Consider the following 26009-nt stretch of genomic DNA (forward strand, 5'->3'; position numbering starts at 1 on the left):
CTGCACTGCATCCCCAGTGGTGCCAGTGCACTCTCTGGACTCACTGCACTGCATCCCCAGTGGTGCCAGTGCACTCTCTGGAGTCACTGCAGTGCATCCCCAGTGGTGCCAGTGCACTCTCTGGACTCACTGCACTGCATCCCCAGTGGTGCCAGTGCACTCTCTGGACTCACTGCAGTGCATCCCCAGTGGTGCCAGTGCACTCTCTGGACTCACTGCACTGCATCCCCAGTGGTGCCAGTGCACTCTCTAGAGTCACTGCAGTGCATCCCCAGTGGTGCCAGTGCACTCTCTGGACTCACTGCAGTGCATCCCCAGTGGTGCCAGTGCACTCTCTGGACTCACTGCAGTGCATCCCCAGTGGTGCCAGTGCACTCTCTGGACTCACTGCAGTGCATCCCCAGTGGTGCCAGTGCACTCTCTGGACTCACTGCACTGCATCCCCAGTGGTGCCAGTGCACTCTCTGGACTCACTGCACTGCATCCCCAGTGGTGCCAGTGCACTCTCTGGACTCACTGCAGTGCATCCCCAGTGGTGCCAGTGCACTCTCTGGACTCACTGCACTGCATCCCCAGTGGTGCCAGTGCACTCTCTGGACTCACTGCAGTGCATCCCCAGTGGTGCCAGTGCACTCTCTGGACTCACTGCAGTGCATCCCCAGTGGTGCCAGTGCACTCTCTGGAGTCACTGCACTGCATCCCCAGTGGTGCCAGTGCACTCTCTGGACTCACTGCACTGCATCCCCAGTGGTGCCAGTGCACTCTCTGGACTCACTGCAGTGCATCCCCAGTGGTGCCAGTGCACTCTCTGGACTCACTGCACTGCATCCCCAGTGGTGCCAGTGCACTCTCTGGACTCACTGCAGTGCATCCCCAGTGGTGCCAGTGCACTCTCTGGACTCACTGCACTGCATCCCCAGTGGTGCCAGTGCACTCTCTGGACTCACTGCACTGCATCCCCAGTGGTGCCAGTGCACTCTCTGGACTCACTGCAGTGCATCCCCAGTGGTGCCAGTGCACTCTCTGGACTCACTGCACTGCATCCCCAGTGGTGCCAGTGCACTCTCTGGACTCACTGCAGTGCATCCCCAGTGGTGCCAGTGCACTCTCTGGACTCACTGCACTGCATCCCCAGTGGTGCCAGTGCACTCTCTGGACTCACTGCACTGCATCCCCAGTGGTGCCAGTGCACTCTCTGGACTCACTGCAGTGCATCCCCAGTGGTGCCAGTGCACTCTCTGGAGTCACTGCAGTGCATCCCCAGTGGTGCCAGTGCACTCTCTGGACTCACTGCACTGCATCCCCAGTGGTGCCAGTGCACTCTCTGGACTCACTGCACTGCATCCCCAGTGGTGCCAGTGCACTCTCTGGACTCACTGCACTGCATCCCCAGTGGTGCCAGTGCACTCTCTGGACTCACTGCACTGCATCCCCAGTGGTGCCAGTGCACTCTCTGGACTCACTGCAGTGCATCCCCAGTGGTGCCAGTGCACTCTCTGGACTCACTGCACTGCATCCCCAGTGGTGCCAGTGCACTCTCTGGACTCACTGCAGTGCATCCCCAGTGGTGCCAGTGCACTCTCTGGACTCACTGCACTGCATCCCCAGTGGTGCCAGTGCACTCTCTGGACTCACTGCACTGCATCCCCAGTGGTGCCAGTGCACTCTCTGGACTCACTGCACTGCATCCCCAGTGGTGCCAGTGCACTCTCTGGACTCACTGCACTGCATCCCCAGTGGTGCCAGTGCACTCTCTGGACTCACTGCACTGCATCCCCAGTGGTGCCAGTGCACTCTCTGGACTCACTGCAGTGCATCCCCAGTGGTGCCAGTGCACTCTCTGGACTCACTGCACTGCATCCCCAGTGGTGCCAGTGCACTCTCTGGACTCACTGCACTGCATCCCCAGTGGTGCCAGTGCACTCTCTGGACTCACTGCAGTGCATCCCCAGTGGTGCCAGTGCACTCTGTGGACTCACTGCACTGCATCCCCAGTGGTGCCAGTGCACTCTCTGGACTCACTGCACTGCATCCCCAGTGGTGCCAGTGCCCTCTCTGACTCACTGCACTGCATTCCCAGTGGTGCCAGTGCACTCTCTGGACTCACTGCAGTGCATCCCCGTGGTGCCAGTGCACTCTCTGCACTCACTGCACGTCATCCCCAGTGGTGCCAGTGCACTCTCTGGAGTTACTGCACTGCATCCCCAGTGGTGCCAGTGCACTCTCTGGACTCACTGCACTGCATCCCCAGTGGTGCCAGTGCACTCTCTAGAGTCACTGCAGTGCATCCCAAGTGGTGCCAGTGCACTCTATGGACTCACTGCACTGCATCCCCAGTGCTGCCAGTGCACTCTCTGGACTCACTGCACTGCATCCCCAGTGGTACCAGTGTACTCTCTGCACTCACTGCAGTGCATCCCCAGTGGTGCCAATGCACTCTGTGTACTCTCTGTACTGCATCCGCAGTGGTGCCAGTGCACTCTCTGGACTCACTGCACTGCATCCCCAGTGGTGCCAGTGCACTCTCTGGACTCACTGCACTGCATCCCCAGTGGTGCCAGTGCACTCTCTAGAGTCACTGCAGTGCATCCCCAGTGGTGCCAGTGCACTCTCTGGAGTCACTGTAGTGCATCTCCAGTTTTGCCAGTGCACTCTCTAGAGTCACTGCAGTGCATCCCCAGTGGTGCCAGTGTACTCTCTGGAGTCACTGTAGTGCATCCCCAGTGGTGCCAGTGCACTCTCTGGACTCACTGCAGTGCATCCCCAGTGGTGCCAGTGCACTCTGTGGACTCACTGCACTGCATGCCCAGTGGTGCCAGTGCACTCTCTGGACTCACTGCACTGCATCCCCAGTGGTGCCAGTGCACTCTCTGGACTCACAGCACTGCATCCCCAGTGGTGCAGTGCACTCTGTGGACTCACTGCACTGCATCCCCAGTGGTGCCAGTGCACTCTCTGGACTCACTGCACTGCATCCCAGTGGTGCCAGTGCACTCTCTAGAGTCACTGCAGTGCATCCCCAGTGGTGCCAGTGCACTCTCTGGACTCACTGCACTGCATCCCCAGTGGTGCCAGTGCACTCTCTGGAGTCACTGCAGTGCATCCCCAATGGTGCCAGTGCACTCTCTAGAGTCACTGCAGTGCATCCCCAGTGGTGCCAGTGCACTCTCTGGACTCACTGCACTGCATCCCCAGTGGTGCCAGTGCACTCTCTAGAGTCACTGCACTGCATCCCCAGTGGTGCCAGTGCACTCTCTGGACTCACTGCAGTGCATCCCCAGTGGTGCCAGTGCACTCTCTGGACTCACTGCAGTGCATCCCCAGTGGTGCCAGTGCACTCTCTGGACTCACTGCACTGCATCCCCAGTGGTGCCAGTGCACTCTCTGGACTCACTGCACTGCATCCCCAGTGGTGCCAGTGCACTCTCTGGACTCACTGCACTGCATCCCCAGTGGTGCCAGTGCACTCTCTGGACTCACTGCAGTGCATCCCATGTGGTGCCAGTGCACTCTCTGGACTCACTGCAGTGCATCCCCAGTGGTGCCAGTGCACTCTCTGGACTCACTGCACTGCATCCCCAGTGGTGCCAGTGCACTCTCTGGACTCACTGCACTGCATCCCCAGTGGTGCCAGTGCACTCTCTAGAGTCACTGCAGTGCATCCCCATTGGTGCCAGTGCACTCTCTGGACTCACTGCAGTGCATCCCCAGTGGTGCCAGTGCACTCTCTGGACTCACTGCACTGCATCCCCAGTGGTGCCAGTGCACTCTCTGGACTCACTGCACTGCATCCCCAGTGGTGCCAGTGCACTCTCTGGACTCACTGCACTGCATCCCCAGTGGTGCCAGTGCACTCTCTGGACTCACTGCAGTGGTGCCAGTGCATCTGGACTCACAGCATGGTGCCAGTGCACTCTCTGGACTCACTGCACTGCATCCCCAGTGGTGCCAGTGCACTCTCTGGACTCACTGCAGTGCATCCCCAGTGGTGCCAGTGCACTCTCTGGACTCACTGCACTGCATCCCCAGTGGTGCCAGTGCACTCTCTGGACTCACTGCACTGCATCCCCAGTGGTGCCAGTGCACTCTCTGGACTCACTGCACTGCATCCCCAGTGGTGCCAGTGCACTCTCTGGACTCACTGCAGTGCATCCCCAGTGGTGCCAGTGCACTCTCTGGACTCACTGCACTGCATCCCCAGTGGTGCCAGTGCACTCTCTGGACTCACTGCAGTGCATCCCCAGTGGTGCCAGTGCACTCTCTGGACTCACTGCACTGCATCCCCAGTGGTGCCAGTGCACTCTCTGGACTCACTGCACTGCATCCCCAGTGGTGCCAGTGCACTCTCTGGACTCACTGCAGTGCATCCCCAGTGGTGCCAGTGCACTCTCTGGACTCACTGCACTGCATCCCCAGTGGTGCCAGTGCACTCTCTGGACTCACTGCAGTGCATCCCCAGTGGTGCCAGTGCACTCTCTGGACTCACTGCACTGCATCCCCAGTGGTGCCAGTGCACTCTCTGGACTCACTGCAGTGCATCCCCAGTGGTGCCAGTGCACTCTCTGGACTCACTGCACTGCATCCCCAGTGGTGCCAGTGCACTCTCTGGACTCACTGCAGTGCATCCCCAGTGGTGCCAGTGCACTCTCTGGACTCACTGCACTGCATCCCCAGTGGTGCCAGTGCACTCTCTGGACTCACTGCACTGCATCCCCAGTGGTGCCAGTGCACTCTCTGGACTCACTGCAGTGCATCCCCAGTGGTGCCAGTGCACTCTCTGGACTCACTGCACTGCATCCCCAGTGGTGCCAGTGCACTCTCTGGACTCACTGCACTGCATCCCCAGTGGTGCCAGTGCACTCTCTGGACTCACTGCACTGCATCCCCAGTGGTGCCAGTGCACTCTCTGGAGTCACTGCAGTGCATCCCCAGTGGTGCCAGTGCACTCTCTGGACTCACTGCACTGCATCCCCAGTGGTGCCAGTGCACTCTCTGGAGTCACTGCAGTGCATCCCCAGTGGTGCCAGTGCACTCTCTGGACTCACTGCACTGCATCCCCAGTGGTGCCAGTGCACTCTCTGGAGTCACTGCAGTGCATCCCCAGTGGTGCCAGTGCACTCTCTGGACTCACTGCACTGCATCCCCAGTGGTGCCAGTGCACTCTCTGGAGTCACTGCAGTGCATCCCCAGTGGTGCCAGTGCACTCTCTGGACTCACTGCACTGCATCCCCAGTGGTGCCAGTGCACTCTCTGGACTCACTGCAGTGCATCCCCAGTGGTGCCAGTGCACTCTCTGGACTCACTGCACTGCATCCCCAGTGGTGCCAGTGCACTCTCTGGACTCACTGCACTGCATCCCCAGTGGTGCCAGTGCACTCTCTGGACTCACTGCACTGCATCCCCAGTGGTGCCAGTGCACTCTCTGGACTCACTGCACTGCATCCCCAGTGGTGCCAGTGCACTCTCTGGACTCACTGCAGTGCATCCCCAGTGGTGCCAGTGCACTCTCTGGACTCACTGCACTGCATCCCCAGTGGTGCCAGTGCACTCTCTGGACTCACTGCAGTGCATCCCCAGTGGTGCCAGTGCACTCTCTGGACTCACTGCACTGCATCCCCAGTGGTGCCAGTGCACTCTCTGGACTCACTGCAGTGCATCCCCAGTGGTGCCAGTGCACTCTCTGGACTCACTGCACTGCATCCCCAGTGGTGCCAGTGCACTCTCTGGACTCACTGCACTGCATCCCCAGTGGTGCCAGTGCACTCTCTGGACTCACTGCACTGCATCCCCAGTGGTGCCAGTGCACTCTCTGGACTCACTGCAGTGCATCCCCAGTGGTGCCAGTGCACTCTCTGGACTCACTGCAGTGCATCCCCAGTGGTGCCAGTGCACTCTCTGGACTCACTGCACTGCATCCCCAGTGGTGCCAGTGCACTCTCTGGACTCACTGCACTGCATCCCCAGTGGTGCCAGTGCACTCTCTGGACTCACTGCAGTGCATCCCCAGTGGTGCCAGTGCACTCTCTGGACTCACTGCACTGCATCCCCAGTGGTGCCAGTGCACTCTCTGGACTCACTGCACTGCATCCCCAGTGGTGCCAGTGCACTCTCTGGACTCACTGCACTGCATCCCCAGTGGTGCCAGTGCACTCTCTGGACTCACTGCAGTGCATCCCCGTGGTGCCAGTGCACTCTCTGGACTCACTGCACTGCATCCCCAGTGGTGCCAGTGCACTCTCTGGACTCACTGCACTGCATCCCCAGTGGTGCCAGTGCACTCTCTGGACTCACTGCACTGCATCCCCAGTGGTGCCAGTGCACTCTCTGGACTCACTGCACTGCATCCCCAGTGGTGCCAGTGCACTCTCTGGACTCACTGCACTGCATCCCCAGTGGTGCCAGTGCACTCTCTGGACTCACTGCACTGCATCCCCAGTGGTGCCAGTGCACTCTCTGGACTCACTGCAGTGCATCCCCAGTGGTGCCAGTGCACTCTCTGGACTCACTGCAGTGCATCCCCAGTGGTGCCAGTGCACTCTCTGGACTCACTGCAGTGCATCCCCAGTGGTGCCAGTGCACTCTCTGGACTCACTGCAGTGCATCCCCAGTGGTGCCAGTGCACTCTCTGGACTCACTGCACTGCATCCCCAGTGGTGCCAGTGCACTCTCTGGACTCACTGCACTGCATCCCCAGTGGTGCCAGTGCACTCTCTGGACTCACTGCAGTGCATCCCCAGTGGTGCCAGTGCACTCTCTGGACTCACTGCACTGCATCCCCAGTGGTGCCAGTGCACTCTCTGGACTCACTGCACTGCATCCCCAGTGGTGCCAGTGCACTCTCTGGACTCACTGCACTGCATCCCCAGTGGTGCCAGTGCACTCTCTAGAGTCACTGCAGTGCATCCCCAGTGGTGCCAGTGCACTCTCTGGACTCACTGCACTGCATCCCCAGTGGTGCCAGTGCACTCTCTGGACTCACTGCAGTGCATCCCCAGTGGTGCCAGTGCACTCTCTGGACTCACTGCAGTGCATCCCCAGTGGTGCCAGTGCACTCTCTGGACTCACTGCACTGCATCCCCAGTGGTGCCAGTGCACTCTCTGGACTCACTGCAGTGCATCCCCAGTGGTGCCAGTGCACTCTCTGGACTCACTGCACTGCATCCCCAGTGGTGCCAGTGCACTCTCTGGACTCACTGCACTGCATCCCCAGTGGTGCCAGTGCACTCTCTGGACTCACTGCACTGCATCCCCAGTGGTGCCAGTGCACTCTCTGGACTCACTGCAGTGCATCCCCAGTGGTGCCAGTGCACTCTCTGGACTCACTGCACTGCATCCCCAGTGGTGCCAGTGCACTCTCTGGACTCACTGCACTGCATCCCCAGTGGTGCCAGTGCACTCTCTGGACTCACTGCACTGCATCCCCAGTGGTGCCAGTGCACTCTCTGGACTCACTGCACTGCATCCCCAGTGGTGCCAGTGCACTCTCTGGACTCACTGCAGTGCATCCCCAGTGGTGCCAGTGCACTCTCTGGACTCACTGCACTGCATCCCCAGTGGTGCCAGTGCACTCTCTGGACTCACTGCAGTGCATCCCCAGTGGTGCCAGTGCACTCTCTGGACTCACTGCAGTGCATCCCCAGTGGTGCCAGTGCACTCTCTGGACTCACTGCAGTGCATCCCCAGTGGTGCCAGTGCACTCTCTGGACTCACTGCAGTGCATCCCCAGTGGTGCCAGTGCACTCTCTGGACTCACTGCAGTGCATCCCCAGTGGTGCCAGTGCACTCTCTGGACTCACTGCACTGCATCCCCAGTGGTGCCAGTGCACTCTCTGGACTCACTGCACTGCATCCCCAGTGGTGCCAGTGCACTCTCTGGACTCACTGCACTGCATCCCCAGTGGTGCCAGTGCACTCTCTGGACTCACTGCAGTGCATCCCCAGTGGTGCCAGTGCACTCTCTGGACTCACTGCACTGCATCCCCAGTGGTGCCAGTGCACTCTCTGGACTCACTGCAGTGCATCCCCAGTGGTGCCAGTGCACTCTCTGGACTCACTGCACTGCATCCCCAGTGGTGCCAGTGCACTCTCTGGAGTCACTGCAGTGCATCCCCAGTGGTGCCAGTGCACTCTCTGGACTCACTGCACTGCATCCCCAGTGGTGCCAGTGCACTCTCTGGACTCACTGCAGTGCATCCCCAGTGGTGCCAGTGCACTCTCTGGACTCACTGCACTGCATCCCCAGTGGTGCCAGTGCACTCTCTGGACTCACTGCAGTGCATCCCCAGTGGTGCCAGTGCACTCTCTGGACTCACTGCAGTGCATCCCCAGTGGTGCCAGTGCACTCTCTGGACTCACTGCAGTGCATCCCCAGTGGTGCCAGTGCACTCTCTGGACTCACTGCAGTGCATCCCCAGTGGTGCCAGTGCACTCTCTGGACTCACTGCAGTGCATCCCCAGTGGTGCCAGTGCACTCTCTGGACTCACTGCACTGCATCCCCAGTGGTGCCAGTGCACTCTCTGGACTCACTGCACTGCATCCCCAGTGGTGCCAGTGCACTCTCTGGACTCACTGCAGTGCATCCCCAGTGGTGCCAGTGCACTCTCTGGACTCACTGCACTGCATCCCCAGTGGTGCCAGTGCACTCTCTGGACTCACTGCACTGCATCCCCAGTGGTGCCAGTGCACTCTCTGGACTCACTGCACTGCATCCCCAGTGGTGCCAGTGCACTCTCTGGACTCACTGCAGTGCATCCCCAGTGGTGCCAGTGCACTCTCTGGACTCACTGCACTGCATCCCCAGTGGTGCCAGTGCACTCTCTGGACTCACTGCACTGCATCCCCAGTGGTGCCAGTGCACTCTCTGGACTCACTGCAGTGCATCCCCAGTGGTGCCAGTGCACTCTCTGGACTCACTGCACTGCATCCCCAGTGGTGCCAGTGCACTCTCTGGACTCACTGCAGTGCATCCCCAGTGGTGCCAGTGCACTCTCTGGACTCACTGCACTGCATCCCCAGTGGTGCCAGTGCACTCTCTGGACTCACTGCAGTGCATCCCCAGTGGTGCCAGTGCACTCTCTGGACTCACTGCACTGCATCCCCAGTGGTGCCAGTGCACTCTCTGGACTCACTGCACTGCATCCCCAGTGGTGCCAGTGCACTCTCTGGACTCACTGCACTGCATCCCCAGTGGTGCCAGTGCACTCTCTGGACTCACTGCAGTGCATCCCCAGTGGTGCCAGTGCACTCTCTGGACTCACTGCACTGCATCCCCAGTGGTGCCAGTGCACTCTCTGGACTCACTGCACTGCATCCCCAGTGGTGCCAGTGCACTCTCTGGACTCACTGCACTGCATCCCCAGTGGTGCCAGTGCACTCTCTGGACTCACTGCAGTGCATCCCCAGTGGTGCCAGTGCACTCTCTGGACTCACTGCACTGCATCCCCAGTGGTGCCAGTGCACTCTCTGGACTCACTGCAGTGCATCCCCAGTGGTGCCAGTGCACTCTCTGGACTCACTGCAGTGCATCCCCAGTGGTGCCAGTGCACTCTCTGGACTCACTGCAGTGCATCCCCAGTGGTGCCAGTGCACTCTCTGGACTCACTGCAGTGCATCCCCAGTGGTGCCAGTGCACTCTCTGGACTCACTGCAGTGCATCCCCAGTGGTGCCAGTGCACTCTCTGGACTCACTGCACTGCATCCCCAGTGGTGCCAGTGCACTCTCTGGACTCACTGCACTGCATCCCCAGTGGTGCCAGTGCACTCTCTGGACTCACTGCAGTGCATCCCCAGTGGTGCCAGTGCACTCTCTGGACTCACTGCACTGCATCCCCAGTGGTGCCAGTGCACTCTCTGGACTCACTGCACTGCATCCCCAGTGGTGCCAGTGCACTCTCTGGACTCACTGCACTGCATCCCCAGTGGTGCCAGTGCACTCTCTGGAGTCACTGCAGTGCATCCCCAGTGGTGCCAGTGCACTCTCTGGACTCACTGCACTGCATCCCCAGTGGTGCCAGTGCACTCTCTGGACTCACTGCACTGCATCCCCAGTGGTGCCAGTGCACTCTCTGGACTCACTGCAGTGCATCCCCAGTGGTGCCAGTGCACTCTCTGGACTCACTGCACTGCATCCCCAGTGGTGCCAGTGCACTCTCTGGAGTCACTGCACTGCATCCCCAGTGGTGCCAGTGCACTCTCTGGACTCACTGCACTGCATCCCCAGTGGTGCCAGTGCACTCTCTGGACTCACTGCAGTGCATCCCCAGTGGTGCCAGTGCACTCTCTGGACTCACTGCACTGCATCCCCAGTGGTGCCAGTGCACTCTCTGGACTCACTGCAGTGCATCCCCAGTGGTGCCAGTGCACTCTCTGGACTCACTGCACTGCATCCCCAGTGGTGCCAGTGCACTCTCTGGACTCACTGCAGTGCATCCCCAGTGGTGCCAGTGCACTCTCTGGACTCACTGCAGTGCATCCCCAGTGGTGCCAGTGCACTCTCTGGACTCACTGCAGTGCATCCCCAGTGGTGCCAGTGCACTCTCTGGACTCACTGCACTGCATCCCCAGTGGTGCCAGTGCACTCTCTGGACTCACTGCACTGCATCCCCAGTGGTGCCAGTGCACTCTCTGGACTCACTGCACTGCATCCCCAGTGGTGCCAGTGCACTCTCTGGACTCACTGCACTGCATCCCCAGTGGTGCCAGTGCACTCTCTGGACTCACTGCACTGCATCCCCAGTGGTGCCAGTGCACTCTCTGGACTCACTGCACTGCATCCCCAGTGGTGCCAGTGCACTCTCTGGACTCACTGCACTGCATCCCCAGTGGTGCCAGTGCACTCTCTGGACTCACTGCAGTGCATCCCCAGTGGTGCCAGTGCACTCTCTGGACTCACTGCACTGCATCCCCAGTGGTGCCAGTGCACTCTCTGGACTCACTGCACTGCATCCCCAGTGGTGCCAGTGCACTCTCTGGACTCACTGCAGTGCATCCCCAGTGGTGCCAGTGCACTCTCTGGACTCACTGCAGTGCATCCCCAGTGGTGCCAGTGCACTCTCTGGACTCACTGCAGTGCATCCCCAGTGGTGCCAGTGCACTCTCTGGACTCACTGCACTGCATCCCCAGTGGTGCCAGTGCACTCTCTGGACTCACTGCACTGCATCCCCAGTGGTGCCAGTGCACTCTCTGGACTCACTGCAGTGCATCCCCAGTGGTGCCAGTGCACTCTCTGGACTCACTGCACTGCATCCCCAGTGGTGCCAGTGCACTCTCTGGACTCACTGCAGTGCATCCCCAGTGGTGCCAGTGCACTCTCTGGACTCACTGCACTGCATCCCCAGTGGTGCCAGTGCACTCTCTGGACTCACTGCACTGCATCCCCAGTGGTGCCAGTGCACTCTCTGGACTCACTGCACTGCATCCCCAGTGGTGCCAGTGCACTCTCTGGACTCACTGCACTGCATCCCCAGTGGTGCCAGTGCACTCTCTGGACTCACTGCAGTGCATCCCCAGTGGTGCCAGTGCACTCTCTGGACTCACTGCACTGCATCCCCAGTGGTGCCAGTGCACTCTCTGGACTCACTGCAGTGCATCCCCAGTGGTGCCAGTGCACTCTCTGGACTCACTGCACTGCATCCCCAGTGGTGCCAGTGCACTCTCTGGACTCACTGCAGTGCATCCCCAGTGGTGCCAGTGCACTCTCTGGACTCACTGCACTGCATCCCCAGTGGTGCCAGTGCACTCTCTGGAGTCACTGCACTGCATCCCCAGTGGTGCCAGTGCACTCTCTGGACTCACTGCACTGCATCCCCAGTGGTGCCAGTGCACTCTCTGGACTCACTGCAGTGCATCCCCAGTGGTGCCAGTGCACTCTCTGGACTCACTGCACTGCATCCCCAGTGGTGCCAGTGCACTCTCTGGACTCACTGCACTGCATCCCCAGTGGTGCCAGTGCACTCTCTGGACTCACTGCACTGCATCCCCAGTGGTGCCAGTGCACTCTCTGGACTCACTGCACTGCATCCCCAGTGGTGCCAGTGCACTCTCTGGACTCACTGCAGTGCATCCCCAGTGGTGCCAGTGCACTCTCTGGACTCACTGCACTGCATCCCCAGTGGTGCCAGTGCACTCTCTGGACTCACTGCACTGCATCCCCAGTGGTGCCAGTGCACTCTCTGGACTCACTGCACTGCATCCCCAGTGGTGCCAGTGCACTCTCTGGACTCACTGCACTGCATCCCCAGTGGTGCCAGTGCACTCTCTGGACTCACTGCACTGCATCCCCAGTGGTGCCAGTGCACTCTCTGGACTCACTGCACTGCATCCCCAGTGGTGCCAGTGCACTCTCTGGACTCACTGCACTGCATCCCCAGTGGTGCCAGTGCACTCTCTGGACTCACTGCACTGCATCCCCAGTGGTGCCAGTGCACTCTCTGGACTCACTGCAGTGCATCCCCAGTGGTGCCAGTGCACTCTCTGGACTCACTGCACTGCATCCCCAGTGGTGCCAGTGCACTCTCTGGACTCACTGCACTGCATCCCCAGTGGTGCCAGTGCACTCTCTGGACTCACTGCACTGCATCCCCAGTGGTGCCAGTGCACTCTCTGGACTCACTGCACTGCATCCCCAGTGGTGCCAGTGCACTCTCTGGACTCACTGCACTGCATCCCCAGTGGTGCCAGTGCACTCTCTGGACTCACTGCAGTGCATCCCCAGTGGTGCCAGTGCACTCTCTGGACTCACTGCACTGCATCCCCAGTGGTGCCAGTGCACTCTCTGGACTCACTGCACTGCATCCCCAGTGGTGCCAGTGCACTCTCTGGACTCACTGCACTGCATCCCCAGTGGTGCCAGTGCACTCTCTGGACTCACTGCAGTGCATCCCCAGTGGTGCCAGTGCACTCTCTGGACTCACTGCACTGCATCCCCAGTGGTGCCAGTGCACTCTCTGGACTCACTGCACTGCATCCCCAGTGGTGCCAGTGCACTCTCTGGACTCACTGCAGTGCATCCCCAGTGGTGCCAGTGCACTCTCTGGACTCACTGCACTGCATCCCCAGTGGTGCCAGTGCACTCTCTGGACTCACTGCACTGCATCCCCAGTGGTGCCAGTGCACTCTCTGGACTCACTGCACTGCATCCCCAGTGGTGCCAGTGCACTCTCTGGAGTCACTGCAGTGCATCCCCAGTGGTGCCAGTGCACTCTCTGGACTCACTGCAGTGCATCCCCAGTGGTGCCAGTGCACTCTCTGGACTCACTGCAGTGCATCCCCAGTGGTGCCAGTGCACTCTCTGGACTCACTGCAGTGCATCCCCAGTGGTGCCAGTGCACTCTCTGGACTCACTGCAGTGCATCCCCAGTGGTGCCAGTGCACTCTCTGGACTCACTGCACTGCATCCCCAGTGGTGCCAGTGCACTCTCTGGACTCACTGCACTGCATCCCCAGTGGTGCCAGTGCACTCTCTGGACTCACTGCACTGCATCCCCAGTGGTGCCAGTGCACTCTCTGGACTCACTGCACTGCATCCCCAGTGGTGCCAGTGCACTCTCTGGACTCACTGCACTGCATCCCCAGTGGTGCCAGTGCACTCTCTGGACTCACTGCACTGCATCCCCAGTGGTGCCAGTGCACTCTCTGGACTCACTGCACTGCATCCCCAGTGGTGCCAGTGCACTCTCTGGACTCACTGCAGTGCATCCCCAGTGGTGCCAGTGCACTCTCTGGACTCACTGCACTGCATCCCCAGTGGTGCCAGTGCACTCTCTGGACTCACTGCACTGCATCCCCAGTGGTGCCAGTGCACTCTCTGGACTCACTGCACTGCATCCCCAGTGGTGCCAGTGCACTCTCTGGACTCACTGCAGTGCATCCCCAGTGGTGCCAGTGCACTCTCTGGACTCACTGCAGTGCATCCCCAGTGGTGCCAGTGCACTCTCTGGACTCACTGCACTGCATCCCCAGTGGTGCCAGTGCACTCTCTGGACTCACTGCACTGCATCCCCAGTGGTGCCAGTGCACTCTCTGGACTCACTGCACTGCATCCCCAGTGGTGCCAGTGCACTCTCTGGACTCACTGCAGTGCATCCCCAGTGGTGCCAGTGCACTCTCTGGACTCACTGCACTGCATCCCCAGTGGTGCCAGTGCACTCTCTGGACTCACTGCACTGCATCCCCAGTGGTGCCAGTGCACTCTCTGGACTCACTGCACTGCATCCCCAGTGGTGCCAGTGCACTCTCTGGACTCACTGCAGTGCATCCCCAGTGGTGCCAGTGCACTCTCTGGACTCACTGCACTGCATCCCCAGTGGTGCCAGTGCACTCTCTGGACTCACTGCACTGCATCCCCAGTGGTGCCAGTGCACTCTCTGGACTCACTGCAGTGCATCCCAGTGGTGCCAGTGCACTCTCTGGACTCACTGCACTGCATCCCCAGTGGTGCCAGTGCACTCTCTGGACTCACTGCAGTGCATCCCCAGTGGTGCCAGTGCACTCTCTGGACTCACTGCACTGCATCCCCAGTGGTGCCAGTGCACTCTCTGGAGTCACTGCAGTGCATCCCCAGTGGTGCCAGTGCACTCTCTGGACTCACTGCACTGCATCCCCAGTGGTGCCAGTGCACTCTCTAGAGTCACTGCACTGCATCCCAGTGGTGCCAGTGCACTCTCTGGACTCACTGCACTGCATCCCCAGTGGTGCCAGTGCACTCTCTGGACTCACTGCAGTGCATCCCCAGTGGTGCCAGTGCACTCTCTGGACTCACTGCACTGCATCCCCAGTGGTGCCAGTGCACTCTCTGGACTCACTGCAGTGCATCCCCAGTGGTGCCAGTGCACTCTCTGGACTCACTGCACTGCATCCCCAGTGGTGCCAGTGCACTCTCTAGAGTCACTGCAGTGCATCCCCAGTGGTGCCAGTGCACTCTCTGGACTCACTGCACTGCATCCCCAGTGGTGCCAGTGCACTCTCTGGACTCACTGCAGTGCATCCCCAGTGGTGCCAGTGCACTCTCTGGACTCACTGCACTGCATCCCCAGTGGTGCCAGTGCACTCTCTAGAGTCACTGCAGTGCATCCCCAGTGGTGCCAGTGCACTCTCTGGACTCACTGCACTGCATCCCCAGTGGTGCCAGTGCACTCTCTGGACTCACTGCACTGCATCCCCAGTGGTGCCAGTGCACTCTCTGGACTCACTGCACTGCATCCCCAGTGGTGCCAGTGCACTCTCTGGACTCACTGCACTGCATCCCCAGTGGTGCCAGTGCACTCTCTGGACTCACTGCACTGCATCCCCAGTGGTGCCAGTGCACTCTCTGGACTCACTGCACTGCATCCCCAGTGGTGCCAGTGCACTCTCTGGACTCACTGCAGTGCATCCCCAGTGGTGCCAGTGCACTCTCTGGACTCACTGCACTGCATCCCCAGTGGTGCCAGTGCACTCTCTGGACTCACTGCACTGCATCCCCAGTGGTGCCAGTGCACTCTCTGGACTCACTGCAGTGCATCCCCAGTGGTGCCAGTGCACTCTCTGGACTCACTGCACTGCATCCCCAGTGGTGCCAGTGCACTCTCTGGACTCACTGCACTGCATCCCCAGTGGTGCCAGTGCACTCTCTGACTCACTGCACTGCATCCCCAGTGGTGCCAGTGCACTCTCTGGACTCACTGCAGTGCATCCCCAGTGGTGCCAGTGCACTCTCTGGACTCACTGCACTGCATCCCCAGTGGTGCCAGTGCACTCTCTGGACTCACTGCACTGCATCCCCAGTGGTGCCAGTGCACTCTCTGGACTCACTGCACTGCATCCCCAGTGGTGCCAGTGCACTCTCTGGACTCACTGCAGTGCATCCCCAGTGGTGCCAGTGCACTCTCTGGACTCACTGCACTGCATCCCCAGTGGTGCCAGTGCACTCTCTGGACTCACTGCACTGCATCCCCAGTGGTGCCAGTGCACTCTCTGGACTCACTGCAGTGCATCCCCAGTGGTGCCAGTGCACTCTCTGGACTCACTGCACTGCATCCCCAGTGGTGCCAGTGCACTCTCTGGACTCACTGCACTGCATCCCCAGTGGTGCCAGTGCACTCTCTGGACTCACTGCAGTGCATCCCCAGTGGTGCCAGTGCACTCTCTGGACTCACTGCACTGCATCCCCAGTGGTGCCAGTGCACTCTCTGGACTCACTGCAGTGCATCCCCAGTGGTGCCAGTGCACTCTCTGGACTCACTGCAGTGCATCCCCAGTGGTGCCAGTGCACTCTCTGGACTCACTGCACTGCATCCCCAGTGGTGCCAGTGCACTCTCTGGACTCACTGCACTGCATCCCCAGTGGTGCCAGTGCACTCTCTGGACTCACTGCAGTGCATCCCCAGTGGTGCCAGTGCACTCTCTGGACTCACTGCACTGCATCCCCAGTGGTGCCAGTGCACTCTCTGGACTCACTGCACTGCATCCCCAGTGGTGCCAGTGCACTCTCTGGACTCACTGCACTGCATCCCCAGTGGTGCCAGTGCACTCTCTGGACTCACTGCACTGCATCCCCAGTGGTGCCAGTGCACTCTCTGGACTCACTGCACTGCATCCCCAGTGGTGCCAGTGCACTCTCTGGACTCACTGCACTGCATCCCCAGTGGTGCCAGTGCACTCTCTGGACTCACTGCACTGCATCCCCAGTGGTGCCAGTGCACTCTCTGGACTCACTGCAGTGCATCCCCAGTGGTGCCAGTGCACTCTCTGGACTCACTGCACTGCATCCCCAGTGGTGCCAGTGCACTCTCTGGACTCACTGCACTGCATCCCCAGTGGTGCCAGTGCACTCTCTGGACTCACTGCACTGCATCCCCAGTGGTGCCAGTGCACTCTCTGGACTCACTGCAGTGCATCCCCAGTGGTGCCAGTGCACTCTCTGGACTCACTGCAGTGCATCCCCAGTGGTGCCAGTGCACTCTCTGGACTCACTGCACTGCATCCCCAGTGGTGCCAGTGCACTCTCTGGACTCACTGCAGTGCATCCCCAGTGGTGCCAGTGCACTCTCTGGACTCACTGCACTGCATCCCCAGTGGTGCCAGTGCACTCTCTGGACTCACTGCACTGCATCCCCAGTGGTGCCAGTGCACTCTCTGGACTCACTGCACTGCATCCCCAGTGGTGCCAGTGCACTCTCTGGACTCACTGCACTGCATCCCCAGTGGTGCCAGTGCACTCTCTGGACTCACTGCACTGCATCCCCAGTGGTGCCAGTGCACTCTCTGGACTCACTGCACTGCATCCCCAGTGGTGCCAGTGCACTCTCTGGAGTCACTGCAGTGCATCCCCAGTGGTGCCAGTGCACTCTCTGGACTCACTGCACTGCATCCCCAGTGGTGCCAGTGCACTCTCTGGACTCACTGCAGTGCATCCCCAGTGGTGCCAGTGCACTCTCTGGACTCACTGCACTGCATCCCCAGTGGTGCCAGTGCACTCTCTGGACTCACTGCACTGCATCCCCAGTGGTGCCAGTGCACTCTCTGGACTCACTGCAGTGCATCCCCAGTGGTGCCAGTGCACTCTCTGGACTCACTGCACTGCATCCCCAGTGGTGCCAGTGCACTCTCTGGACTCACTGCACTGCATCCCCAGTGGTGCCAGTGCACTCTCTGGACTCACTGCACTGCATCCCCAGTGGTGCCAGTGCACTCTCTGGACTCACTGCACTGCATCCCCAGTGGTGCCAGTGCACTCTCTGGACTCACTGCACTGCATCCCCAGTGGTGCCAGTGCACTCTCTGGACTCACTGCACTGCATCCCCAGTGGTGCCAGTGCACTCTCTGGACTCACTGCAGTGCATCCCCAGTGGTGCCAGTGCACTCTCTGGACTCACTGCACTGCATCCCCAGTGGTGCCAGTGCACTCTCTGGACTCACTGCAGTGCATCCCCAGTGGTGCCAGTGCACTCTCTGGACTCACTGCAGTGCATCCCCAGTGGTGCCAGTGCACTCTCTGGACTCACTGCACTGCATCCCCAGTGGTGCCAGTGCACTCTCTGGACTCACTGCACTGCATCCCCAGTGGTGCCAGTGCACTCTCTGGACTCACTGCAGTGCATCCCCAGTGGTGCCAGTGCACTCTCTGGACTCACTGCACTGCATCCCCAGTGGTGCCAGTGCACTCTCTGGACTCACTGCAGTGCATCCCCAGTGGTGCCAGTGCACTCTCTGGACTCACTGCACTGCATCCCCAGTGGTGCCAGTGCACTCTCTGGACTCACTGCACTGCATCCCCAGTGGTGCCAGTGCACTCTCTGGACTCACTGCACTGCATCCCCAGTGGTGCCAGTGCACTCTCTGGACTCACTGCAGTGCATTCCCAGTGGTGCCAGTGCACTCTCTGGACTCACTGCACTGCATCCCCAGTGGTGCCAGTGCACTCTCTGGACTCACTGCACTGCATCCCCAGTGGTGCCAGTGCACTCTCTGGACTCACTGCACTGCATCCCCAGTGGTGCCAGTGCACTCTCTGGAGTCACTGCAGTGCATCCCCAGTGGTGCCAGTGCACTCTCTGGACTCACTGCACTGCATCCCCAGTGGTGCCAGTGCACTCTCTGGACTCACTGCAGTGCATCCCCAGTGGTGCCAGTGCACTCTCTGGACTCACTGCACTGCATCCCCAGTGGTGCCAGTGCACTCTCTGGACTCACTGCAGTGCATCCCCAGTGGTGCCAGTGCACTCTCTGGACTCACTGCAGTGCATCCCCAGTGGTGCCAGTGCACTCTCTAGAGTCACTGCAGTGCATCCCCAGTGGTGCCAGTGCACTCTCTGGACTCACTGCAGTGCATCCCCAGTGGTGCCAGTGCACTCTCTGGACTCACTGCAGTGCATCCCCAGTGGTGCCAGTGCACTCTCTGGACTCACTGCACTGCATCCCCAGTGGTGCCAGTGCACTCTCTGGACTCACTGCACTGCATCCCCAGTGGTGCCAGTGCACTCTCTGGACTCACTGCACTGCATCCCCAGTGGTGCCAGTGCACTCTCTGGACTCACTGCACTGCATCCCCAGTGGTGCCAGTGCACTCTCTGGACTCACTGCACTGCATCCCCAGTGGTGCCAGTGCACTCTCTGGACTCACTGCAGTGCATCCCCAGTGGTGCCAGTGCACTCTCTGGACTCACTGCAGTGCATCCCCAGTGGTGCCAGTGCACTCTCTGGACTCACTGCACTGCATCCCCAGTGGTGCCAGTGCACTCTCTGGACTCACTGCAGTGCATCCCCAGTGGTGCCAGTGCACTCTCTGGACTCACTGCACTGCATCCCCAGTGGTGCCAGTGCACTCTCTGGAGTCACTGCAGTGCATCCCCAGTGGTGCCAGTGCACTCTCTGGACTCACTGCACTGCATCCCCAGTGGTGCCAGTGCACTCTCTGGACTCACTGCAGTGCATCCCCAGTGGTGCCAGTGCACTCTCTGGACTCACTGCAGTGCATCCCCAGTGGTGCCAGTGCACTCTCTGGACTCACTGCACTGCATCCCCAGTGGTGCCAGTGCACTCTCTGGACTCACTGCACTGCATCCCCAGTGGTGCCAGTGCACTCTCTGGACTCACTGCACTGCATCCCCAGTGGTGCCAGTGCACTCTCTGGACTCACTGCACTGCATCCCCAGTGGTGCCAGTGCACTCTCTGGACTCACTGCACTGCATCCCCAGTGGTGCCAGTGCACTCTCTGGACTCACTGCAGTGCATCCCCAGTGGTGCCAGTGCACTCTCTGGACTCACTGCACTGCATCCCCAGTGGTGCCAGTGCACTCTCTGGACTCACTGCAGTGCATCCCCAGTGGTGCCAGTGCACTCTCTGGACTCACTGCAGTGCATCCCCAGTGGTGCCAGTGCACTCTCTGGACTCACTGCACTGCATCCCCAGTGGTGCCAGTGCACTCTCTGGACTCACTGCAGTGCATCCCCAGTGGTGCCAGTGCACTCTCTGGACTCACTGCACTGCATCCCCAGTGGTGCCAGTGCACTCTCTGGACTCACTGCACTGCATCCCCAGTGGTGCCAGTGCACTCTCTGGACTCACTGCACTGCATCCCCAGTGGTGCCAGTGCACTCTCTGGACTCACTGCAGTGCATCCCCAGTGGTGCCAGTGCACTCTCTGGACTCACTGCACTGCATCCCCAGTGGTGCCAGTGCACTCTCTGGACTCACTGCACTGCATCCCCAGTGGTGCCAGTGCACTCTCTGGACTCACTGCAGTGCATCCCCAGTGGTGCCAGTGCACTCTCTGGACTCACTGCACTGCATCCCCAGTGGTGCCAGTGCACTCTCTGGAGTCACTGCAGTGCATCCCCAGTGGTGCCAGTGCACTCTCTGGACTCACTGCAGTGCATCCCCAGTGGTGCCAGTGCACTCTCTGGACTCACTGCACTGCATCCCCAGTGGTGCCAGTGCACTCTCTAGAGTCACTGCAGTGCATCCCCAGTGGTGCCAGTGCACTCTCTGGAGTCACTGTAGTGCATCCCCAGTAGCCAGTGCACTCTCTAGAGTCACTGCAGTGCATACCCAGTGGTGCCAGTGTACTCTCTGGAGTCACTGCAGTGCATCCCCAGTGGTGCCAGTGCACTCTCTGGACTTGCTGCAGTGCATCCCCAGTGGTGCCAGTGCACTCTGTGGACTCACTGTACTGCATGCCCAGTGGTGCCAGTGCCCTCTCTGGACTCACTGCACTGCATCCCCAGTGGTGCCAGTGCACTCTCTGGACTCACTGCAGTGCATCCCTAGTGGTGCCAGAGCACTCTCTAGACTCACAGCACTGCATCGCCAGTGGTGCCAGTGCACTCTCTGGACTCACTGCACTGCATCCCCAGTGGTGCCAGTGCACTCTCTGGACTCACTGCACTGCATCCCTAGTGGTGCCAGTGCACTCTCTAGAGTCACTGCAGTGCATCCCCAGTGGTGCCAGTGCACTCTCTGGACTCACTGCACTGCATCACCAGTGGTGCCAGTGCACTCTCTGGAGTCACTGCAGTGCATCCCCAATGGTGCCAGTGCACTCTCTGGACTCACTGCACTGCATCCCCACTGGTGCCAGCCTGTGCACTCTCTGGAGTCACTGCAGTGCATCCCCAGTGGTGCCAGTGCACTCTGTGGACTCACTGTACTGCATCCCCAGTGGTGCCAGTGCACTCTCTAGAGTCACTGCACTGCATCCCCAGTGGTGCCAGTGCACTCTCTGGACTCACTGCAGTGCATCCCCAGTGGTGCCAGTGCACTCTCTGGACTCACTGCAGTGCATCCCCAGTGGTGCCAGTGCACTCTCTGGACTCACTGCAGTGCATCCCCAGTGGTGCCAGTGCACTCTCTGGACTCACTGCACTGCATCCCCAGTGGTGCCAGTGCACTCTCTGGACTCACTGCACTAAATCCCCAGTGGTGCCAGTGCACTCTCTGGACTCACTGCAGTGCATCCCCAGTGGTGCCAGTGCACTCTCTGGACTCACTGCAGTGCATCCCCAGTGGTGCCACTGCACTCTCTGGACTCACTGCACTGCATCCCCAGTGGTGCCAGTGCACTCTCTGGACTCACTGCACTGCATCACCATTGGTGCCAGGGCACTCTCCGGACTCACTGCAGTGCATCCGCAGTGGTGCCAGTGCACTCTTTTGAGTCACTGCACTGCATCCCCATTACTGCCATTGCATTCTCTGGACTCACTGCAGTGCATCCCCAGTGGTGCCAGTGCACTCTCTGGACTCACTGCACTGCATCCCCACTGGTGCCAGTGCACTCTCTGGACTCACTGCAGTGCATCCCCAGTGGTGCCAGTGCACTCTGTGGACTCACTGTACTGCATCCCCAGTGGTGCCAGTGCACTCTCTAGAGTCACTGCACTGCATCCCAGTGGTGCCAGTGCCCTCTCTGCACTCACTGCACTGCATCCCCAGTGGTGCCAGTGCACTCTCTGGATTCACTGCAGTGCATTCCCCGTGGTGCCAGTGCACTCTCTGGACTCACTGCACTGCATCCCCAGTGGTGCCAGTGCACTCTCTGGACTCACTGCAGTGCATCCCCAGTGGTGCCAGTGCACTCTCTGGACTCACTGCACTGCATCCCCAGTGGTGCCAGTGCACTCTCTGGAGTCACTGCAGTGCATCCCCAGTGGTGCCAGTGCACTCTCTGGACTCACTGCACTGCATCCCCAGTGGTGCCAGTGCACTCTCTGGACTCACTGCACTGCATCCCCAGTGGTGCCAGTGCACTCTCTGGACTCACTGCACTGCATCCCCAGTGGTGCCAGTGCACTCTCTGGACTCACTGCAGTGCATCCCCAGTGGTGCCAGTGCACTCTCTGGACTCACTGCACTGCATCCCCAGTGGTGCCAGTGCACTCTCTGGACTCACTGCACTGCATCCCCAGTGGTGCCAGTGCACTCTCTGGACTCACTGCACTGCATCCCCAGTGGTGCCAGTGCACTCTCTGGACTCACTGCACTGCATCCCCAGTGGTGCCAGTGCACTCTCTGGACTCACTGCAGTGCATCCCCAGTGGTGCCAGTGCACTCTCTGGACTCACTGCACTGCATCCCCAGTGGTGCCAGTGCACTCTCTGGACTCACTGCACTGCATCCCCAGTGGTGCCAGTGCACTCTCTGGCACTCACTGCAGTGCATCCCCAGTGGTGCCAGTGCACTCTCTGGACTCACTGCACTGCATCCCCAGTGGTGCCAGTGCACTCTCTGGACTCACTGCACTGCATCCCCAGTGGTGCCAGTGCACTCTCTGGACTCACTGCACTGCATCCCCAGTGGTGCCAGTGCACTCTCTGGACTCACTGCAGTGCATCCCCAGTGGTGCCAGTGCACTCTCTGGACTCACTGCAGTGCATCCCCAGTGGTGCCAGTGCACTCTCTGGACTCACTGCACTGCATCCCCAGTGGTGCCAGTGCACTCTCTGGACTCACTGCAGTGCATCCCCAGTGGTGCCAGTGCACTCTCTGGACTCACTGCAGTGCATCCCCAGTGGTGCCAGTGCACTCTCTGGACTCACTGCACTGCATCCCCAGTGGTGCCAGTGCACTCTCTGGACTCACTGCACTGCATCCCCAGTGGTGCCAGTGCACTCTCTGGACTCACTGCACTGCATCCCCAGTGGTGCCAGTGCACTCTCTGGACTCACTGCACTGCATCCCCAGTGGTGCCAGTGCACTCTCTGGACTCACTGCACTGCATCCCCAGTGGTGCCAGTGCACTCTCTGGACTCACTGCAGTGCATCCCCAGTGGTGCCAGTGCACTCTCTGGACTCACTGCACTGCATCCCCAGTGGTGCCAGTGCACTCTCTGGACTCACTGCAGTGCATCCCCAGTGGTGCCAGTGCACTCTCTGGACTCACTGCAGTGCATCCCCAGTGGTGCCAGTGCACTCTCTGGACTCACTGCACTGCATCCCCAGTGGTGCCAGTGCACTCTCTGGACTCACTGCACTGCATCCCCAGTGGTGCCAGTGCACTCTCTGGACTCACTGCAGTGCATCCCCAGTGGTGCCAGTGCACTCTCTGGACTCACTGCAGTGCATCCCCAGTGGTGCCAGTGCACTCTCTGGACTCACTGCACTGCATCCCCAGTGGTGCCAGTGCACTCTCTGGACTCACTGCACTGCATCCCCAGTGGTGCCAGTGCACTCTCTGGACTCACTGCACTGCATCCCCAGTGGTGCCAGTGCACTCTCTGGACTCACTGCAGTGCATCCCCAGTGGTGCCAGTGCACTCTCTGGACTCACTGCAGTGCATCCCCAGTGGTGCCAGTGCACTCTCTGGACTCACTGCACTGCATCCCCAGTGGTGCCAGTGCACTCTCTGGACTCACTGCACTGCATCCCCAGTGGTGCCAGTGCACTCTCTGGACTCACTGCAGTGCATCCCCAGTGGTGCCAGTGCACTCTCTGGACTCACTGCAGTGCATCCCCAGTGGTGCCAGTGCACTCTCTGGACTCACTGCACTGCATCCCCAGTGGTGCCAGTGCACTCTCTGGACTCACTGCACTGCATCCCCAGTGGTGCCAGTGCACTCTCTGGACTCACTGCACTGCATCCCCAGTGGTGCCAGTGCACTCTCTGGACTCACTGCAGTGCATCCCCAGTGGTGCCAGTGCACTCTCTGGACTCACTGCACTGCATCCCCAGTGGTGCCAGTGCACTCTCTGGACTCACTGCACTGCATCCCCAGTGGTGCCAGTGCACTCTCTGGACTCACTGCAGTGCATCCCCAGTGGTGCCAGTGCACTCTCTGGACTCACTGCACTGCATCCCCAGTGGTGCCAGTGCACTCTCTGGACTCACTGCACTGCATCCCCAGTGGTGCCAGTGCACTCTCTGGACTCACTGCACTGCATCCCCAGTGGTGCCAGTGCACTCTCTGGACTCACTGCAGTGCATCCCCAGTGGTGCCAGTGCACTCTCTGGACTCACTGCACTGCATCCCCAGTGGTGCCAGTGCACTCTCTGGTGTCACTGCAGTGCATCCCCAGTGGTGCCAGTGCACTCTCTGGACTCACTGCAGTGCATCCCCAGTGGTGCCAGTGCACTCTCTGGACTCACTGCACTGCATCCCCAGTGGTGCCAGTGCACTCTCTGGACTCACTGCAGTGCATCCCCAGTGGTGCCAGTGCACTCTCTGGACTCACTGCACTGCATCCCCAGTGGTGCCAGTGCACTCTCTGGACTCACTGCAGTGCATCCCCAGTGGTGCCAGTGCACTCTCTGGACTCACTGCACTGCATCCCCAGTGGTGCCAGTGCACTCTCTGGACTCACTGCAGTGCATCCCCAGTGGTGCCAGTGCACTCTCTGGACTCACTGCACTGCATCCCCAGTGGTGCCAGTGCACTCTCTGGACTCACTGCACTGCATCCCCAGTGGTGCCAGTGCACTCTCTGGACTCACTGCACTGCATCCCCAGTGGTGCCAGTGCACTCTCTGGACTCACTGCACTGCATCCCCAGTGGTGCCAGTGCACTCTCTGGACTCACTGCAGTGCATCCCCAGTGGTGCCAGTGCACTCTCTGGACTCACTGCACTGCATCCCCAGTGGTGCCAGTGCACTCTCTGGACTCACTGCACTGCATCCCCAGTGGTGCCAGTGCACTCTCTGGACTCACTGCACTGCATCCCCAGTGGTGCCAGTGCACTCTCTGGACTCACTGCAGTGCATCCCCAGTGGTGCCAGTGCACTCTCTGGACTCACTGCACTGCATCCCCAGTGGTGCCAGTGCACTCTCTGGACTCACTGCAGTGCATCCCCAGTGGTGCCAGTGCACTCTCTGGACTCACTGCACTGCATCCCCAGTGGTGCCAGTGCACTCTCTGGACTCACTGCACTGCATCCCCAGTGGTGCCAGTGCACTCTCTGGACTCACTGCACTGCATCCCCAGTGGTGCCAGTGCACTCTCTGGACTCACTGCACTGCATCCCCAGTGGTGCCAGTGCACTCTCTGGACTCACTGCAGTGCATCCCCAGTGGTGCCAGTGCACTCTCTGGACTCACTGCAGTGCATCCCCAGTGGTGCCAGTGCACTCTCTGGACTCACTGCACTGCATCCCCAGTGGTGCCAGTGCACTCTCTGGACTCACTGCACTGCATCCCCAGTGGTGCCAGTGCACTCTCTGGACTCACTGCAGTGCATCCCCAGTGGTGCCAGTGCACTCTCTGGACTCACTGCACTGCATCCCCAGTGGTGCCAGTGCACTCTCTGGACTCACTGCAGTGCATCCCCAGTGGTGCCAGTGCACTCTCTGGACTCACTGCACTGCATCCCCAGTGGTGCCAGTGCACTCTCTGGACTCACTGCAGTGCATCCCCAGTGGTGCCAGTGCACTCTCTGGACTCACTGCACTGCATCCCCAGTGGTGCCAGTGCACTCTCTGGACTCACTGCAGTGCATCCCCAGTGGTGCCAGTGCACTCTCTGGACTCACTGCACTGCATCCCCAGTGGTGCCAGTGCACTCTCTGGACTCACTGCACTGCATCCCCAGTGGTGCCAG

The sequence above is a fragment of the Anser cygnoides genome, chromosome W, assembly GCF_040182565.1.
Source record: "Anser cygnoides isolate HZ-2024a breed goose chromosome W, Taihu_goose_T2T_genome, whole genome shotgun sequence".
Taxonomy (NCBI): Eukaryota; Metazoa; Chordata; class Aves; order Anseriformes; family Anatidae; genus Anser; species Anser cygnoides.